At 42.6% G+C, this 5952-nt stretch overlaps 1 long non-coding RNA gene across 2 annotated transcripts; it reads left to right on the top strand.

The window, feature by feature from the left end:
- The first annotated feature begins 2893 nt into the window (after window positions 1-2893).
- On the top strand, window positions 2894-5126 carry LOC134987955 (uncharacterized). Of its 2 annotated transcripts, XR_010194346.1 has the most exons (4): window positions 2894-2976; window positions 3060-3432; window positions 3742-3763; window positions 4756-5126. It is a non-coding gene; the product is annotated as an uncharacterized LOC134987955 (long non-coding RNA). The 2 variants fall into 2 exon arrangements; XR_010193939.1 differs by having other exon boundaries at window positions 3060-3763.
- Window positions 5127-5952: the final 826 nt, after the last annotated feature.

Here is a 5952-nt window from a genome sequence, read left to right as displayed (position 1 = left end):
CTCAGGCAGGTCCGTGTCCATATGAGACACCCCTTGGCCCTCCTCATAACTGACACAGGGCATCGCCATCTCCTCCAAGTCAGTATACTCCACAGCGACAGGTGCTCCTCCACCTGTAGCCCTTGAGGCATTCCACTCCGCAGCCCTCTTTGCCTTCAGGCGGGATTTGAAGTCGGCCCACCTACATATGTATTGTGAAAGAGGGACAAAGTAGAGTCTTATTATTTGTCTAAGCTAATATATAGGACACGTGTTCTGCTTGTGTTTGCTAGACATAACATCACATGTAACTACATTTTTTAGTCAACTTATCACTGAAAAATGACTGTCAATATGCACTTACCGTCGTCTCACTTCCTGTGATGTTCTGACGACAGAGCCAACTTCATTCACAGATTTTGTGATGTCTCTCCAGATGCGATCTTTTGAAGCCGCCCCCATGTTTTTTGGCCCTCTATGGATTTTGGACATGGCCTGCGTGACCAAGACACGCAACTCCCTCTTAGTGAATGCAGGCTGTCTTTTCTTCCGTCTGGAGGTAGCCTGTGAGGTTTCTTCTTGTTGGTCATCACCATCTTCCTCCTCACTAGCAGCTTCTGTCTGTTGTGTTTGTGTGGCTAAAGCCAATTCTCCCTCAGTTTGGTCACTATGTGTGTGTGGCAGGGTATCCCCAGTCAATTGTTGTGGTTCAGAAGCAGACATTTGCAGAGTACTAGGTCCTGCCTCTTCAACATCCGCAGAGGCGGATTCCAACATGCGCCTTTGGCAATCTAGGCGTCTTTTCCGCAATGCCATCTCCTGCTCTGCAATGCGGTCCATCTCTGCTGCGATTTGCTCACGAGAAGCCATGTTTGTGATGACGTGTGTACGCCGAGGTGTGTGCTTATATACCTACGTGCGTAGCGTTAATTCACACAGGTGTACACTGTTAATCTGGTTAATGATTGCACTGCTTATTTAAGGGCCTACTTTGCACGCTGTGAGTGTAGGTAGTTTGGAGTTTCTTTCACTTGAGTTTGTTGGCTTGTGCGTGAAGGTGCTATAGGAATTTTCAGAGTGAGTAATTGTCAAGCATACATTTGTCCTTTCGTTTGCGTTTAGAATATAGTCAGTGTAGCATTTTGTCTGAGAATTTTCGTTTGTGAGTATTCTGGAATTCGTCTTGTTGTTCATTTTTTGATTTAAAAGTGTTTATTTTATGTTGATTGTTTGTTATTCTTTTTTACACATATATATTTTGCTAGTCCATTTTTGCAAATAAACCTGTGCTTCATTGCTTTTACTGACATTTTTGTTCTCTTGTAGGAGAATTGTTTTGGGTGACGTAACCCTAGTCTATTTTGTTTATTTTGTGTGCTATATAACACAAATAGTTCCTTGCTTTATTTTGGATCAGGTAAGTTCCCTGGGCCTGTGTTGGTGCCTGTTTGGTTTATTGGTCTGTATGTTGTTTTTGACTGTCATATTTGCTCTCTTGTAGGAGAATTGTTTTGGGTGACGTAACCCTAGTCTATTTTGTTTATTTTGTGTGCTATATAACACAAATAGTTCCTTTCTTTAATTTGGATCAGGTAAGTTCCCTGGGCCTGTGTTGGTGCCTGTTTGGTTTATTGGTCTGTATGTTGTTTTTGACTGTCATATTTGCTCTCTTGTAGGAGAATTGTTTTGGGTGACGTAACCCTAGTCTATTTTGTTTATTTTGTGTGCTATATAACACAAATAGTTCCTTTCTTTATTTTGGATCAGGTAAGTTCCCTGGGCCTGTGTTGGTGCCTGTTTGTGTTTGTTCAAAGTGTTTTGATTATGTTTGTTTTCCATCTTGATAATAAATGTTATGTTTTTTACCGGGATTGATCAGCAAAGTAGTGTTGTTCTTGGCTGGACTAGCTACTAAAGGGCTAACTTTTTGTTTGTTTTATTTAAATGTTTTTAACCAATTATTCATAATTTTGTAGTAGGTGTTTGTGATGTGTTTGATGTTCTGTTTTTTTTAAATAATAGTATTTTTAACAATTACAATTTAACATATGTAGCTTTCATTATAAAAATAATGTTGTTTTTCTTTTTTGTGATAATATTCTTTTTGGTCCTGAATTGAACCCAGAAAAAATGTCTTACGCTCCTGCAGTAAGTTGACACCCCCTTTTTTTACAAATTTTTTGTTTGCATATTTTTTGGACTTTGTTTTTGTCTTATTCAACATTTTTTTTTTTTTTTTATAAAAGTGTGTGATGTCTATATTTATCGCAGCAGAAGCCCTACCTCCCCAACCCACGCCAGCACTCCCACCCCAACCGCCAGCCCCACAACCACAACCGGCTCCTCATCAACCAAGGCAACGGAGGCGTGCTAGGCCACCAATTTTCCGACCCCGTGTCCTACTTTTTGGGATGCCAGATGATGTGGTTGTACGTAGATACAGGCTGCCACCACATCTAATCCTAGACACTCTCTCCATAATAGAGAGTGATCTGGAGTCTGAAATTCGGTATCCTACAGCAATACCACCATTGACACAATTCCTTGCTGTGTTACATTTTTTGGCAACAGGGTCTTACCAGCATGTGGTTGGAGACCTGGTTGGCATGTCGCAGGGCCAGTTCAGTAAGGTCCTGCGGCGTGTCTGCCAGGCTTTCCTCAAGCGTGTGAAGCAATTTATTGCTATGCCTTTGGATGTTGGTGCCCTAGATGTGGTGAAGCGGCAATTTGCGGAAGGTGGTAGTCGCTTCCCACATGTTATTGGGGTTGTGGATGGCACACATGTAGCTATTCAGCCACCAAAACATAATGAAGAAATTTATAGAAACAGGAAACTGTTTCATTCTCTGAATGTAATGGTTGTTTGTGGGCCATCCCTCCAGATCCTTTCCCTGAACGCAAAGTTTACTGGAAGTTCCCATGATGCGTATGTCATTAGACAATCAGGGATATGGCACAGATTAAGATCAAGTCAACGAGCAGACATGTGGTTATTGGGTGAGTTGTTGCACATATTTCTTTCAAATTTTTTTTTTTTTTTCAAAATTTACTATTTCTAATTTTGGTTTTTCCTCAAACAGGAGACCGTGGATATCCTTGCACCCCCTGGCTCATGACTCCTTACCGTAATCCCAGGCCAGGACCACAGACGGCATTTAACTCCGCGCTTACTGCCACTAGGCAGCTGGTGGAGCGCACAATTGGGGTCCTTAAAGGGCGGTTTCGTGTGCTCCACCGCACTGGTGGCGACATCATGTATTCGCCGGAGATGGCAAGTAAACTAGTGGTTCTGTGCGCAATACTACACAATATCGCGGTAAGGAGTAGCGTAGAGCTTCCTCAGACAGAGGAATTGCCTGATGAGGAGCCAGGGGTTGTTCGACACTTCGGTGGGGGGAGTGTTACACGGAGGGGGAGCCAAGTCAGGGCAAGCATTGTTGCTGAATATTTCAGGTATAGTGTTTTTATATTATCTTTTTTATCCAAATTAAAATCACAGTATGCTTATGTATTATTTGTAATGTTGACATTTTGTTTGATATTGTAAGGTCATTGTGTAATGCTTTTGGTGTGTTGGAATGTGTAATTTTTTTGATACTAAAAATCCGTTAACACGTTAAGCTTTCAATTTTAGATTTGAAATGTAAAAAATGTGATGATGCTAAATAGTGTCCTTATTTGTTTTATATCCTAAAATCCTGATTATTTAAACAAACACACAAACAAATGAAATTGAATGTTGCCCACTTTGTGACTGTCCAGCTGAATGATCACACAAACTGTGGTGAGTACACAGATATTTGTAGGAATTTTTTCAAAACTGTGTGTCTGTGTCTGTGTTTGTGTTTTTTTTTGCTAAAAATTTTGCTAATGCGAATGCGTATTTCCGCTCGTGCGAAATAACACTCTGCTCTTCACAGCATTGCAAAGATCAATAAAGTTATTAGAAATGACAACATAGATTTTTGACCAATCACATGCTAACAGACACTATAAATATATGCCCAAATAAGGAAAACGCCATTGCCATGATGCGTGCTGCACCTTTCACCAGGCGGGAGCTCCGCGTCCTGGTTGCGGTGATGGACCGCCGCGTAGGCCGCGTTGGGCGCTTCATCCCAAATCGGGTTAAGCGCGAGGCCTACGCGGAGGTCCGCCGCCTGCTGCGGACTCGCGTCCGCAGCAGGCGGACAATCATCCAACTAGCGCGGAGATGGAGTGATCTCCGCAGGAGGACGCCAGAGCTGTTGGCGGAGATCCGCCAGCAAATACGGGCTATGCATGCACGCAGTAAGTTACATTACATAAGATTCTTAGCAAAAATTTAAGAAATTTACACTAAGTGGTAGGCTAATTGCAACGCTGATTGTCCATTTTTATAACATAGGACAGTGTGTGTGGTTAGGGCAAACAGTACTGACTGTAGCAAAGTGTCACCAAACAAGTGCATGTTTTCCAGAATTAATAACCAGGCAGGAAACTGTACCCAAATACTTGATCAGTGCTGTCTATATAATAAGGTGCCTTGAATAGTTATCTGGTGATGTTGCCTAGACCAATCAATATGACTCAATGGAATAGATTAAGGAATGAGCTTCAAAGTAAAAGTTTTGACTCATTTTGTTTGCTGTGGGCAACATGATGATGTTTTTAAAATGTGTATTTTTAAGAAAAACAAACCACAGTCTTTTACATGGAACAGAACAGTGATTTTTCAAATTGTTTAGTATGTAATTTAACATGCAAAATTAATTTTATTCAAAAATATCATTATAGGACGAGAACAACGGCAGACCTCTCAGCCCCCTTCCCCTTCCCAGTCCCCCTCCCCTTCTCACTCCCCCTCCCCTTCTCACTCCCCCTCCCCTTCTCACTCCCCCTCCCCTTCGCAGTCCTCCTCAGCTTCCCAGTCCCCCTCAGCTACCCAGTCCCCCTCAGCTTCCCAGTCCCCCTCAGCTTCCCAGTCCCCCTCAGCTTCCCAGGCCCACTCCACTTTCCACTCCCCTTCTCACACCACCTCTCTATCTCTTTCTGTGACCCCTTCTCCTCCTTCCCATACCCCTTCTCCTTCAACTTCAAACTCACCTTCTCAGCCCCCCTCACCCTCTATTGGCTTAACTTTCTCTCCGCCCCCTCGCCCTCTCAATCAGACCCACCCTCTGAAATTACATCCCCAATCCAGCCTCCTTCCCCCATCCATCCTCCTTCCCCAATCCCTCCTCCTTCCCCAATCCCTCCTCCTTCCCCCATCCAGCCGCCTTCCCCACCCAGTGAGTTGGCAGAAGAAGCCCCTGCTGAATTAACTGTCAACCATCATGTTGCAGAGGAAAGTAAGTGTTTTAACATGTTCTCCAAAAATGATTACCTACTTACACTTACAATGCCAAAACATGCAGTGTTGTACTGTTGGAATTCTTGTACCAAGGACAAATATTTGTGTTATTCTTCATGGTCTACATGTTGTATTTACATTTTTGTGAGTGTCATTATATGTACAGTGTTTATGTGTGCAATGTTTTGTGTGTCCACTCTAGGTCGACACTCATTAGGTCGACAGGGTTGCCAGGACAACAGGGTTTATATGTGTTAGGTTTTCAGGGAAACAGTTAGACCTGAGTGGAGTTTAGTATGTTGTTGGTCTTTTACACTTGTGCCTGTGTAGTCTTAATATTTGCACTTACAAATCACATGCTTCACTTTGTTATGCAGCCTAATGACACACTGATTTGTGGTGTGAAAGTTACACTCACAAAATTATTATTGGCTAAAGTCAAACCTGTTTGACCTTATTTAGTAAGGTCAGCTTTCAGGGAGTGTGGGCATGCTAGGATCTGTTGTCCTTCTGAAGATGTTGATATGCAGTGTGATGATGCAGGACCAAACCCATAAAAAAAATCAGAAATACACTCCAGATGTAAATGAATGCCAACATGGTGTAACATTGACGAAGATGGTAGTTATCTTTAACATGGG

Source organism: Pseudophryne corroboree, chromosome 1, assembly GCF_028390025.1.
Source record: "Pseudophryne corroboree isolate aPseCor3 chromosome 1, aPseCor3.hap2, whole genome shotgun sequence".
Classification (NCBI taxonomy): Eukaryota; Metazoa; Chordata; class Amphibia; order Anura; family Myobatrachidae; genus Pseudophryne; species Pseudophryne corroboree.
The sequence above is the reverse complement of the archived record's forward strand: the minus strand, read 5'-3'. Positions and strand labels throughout refer to the sequence as shown.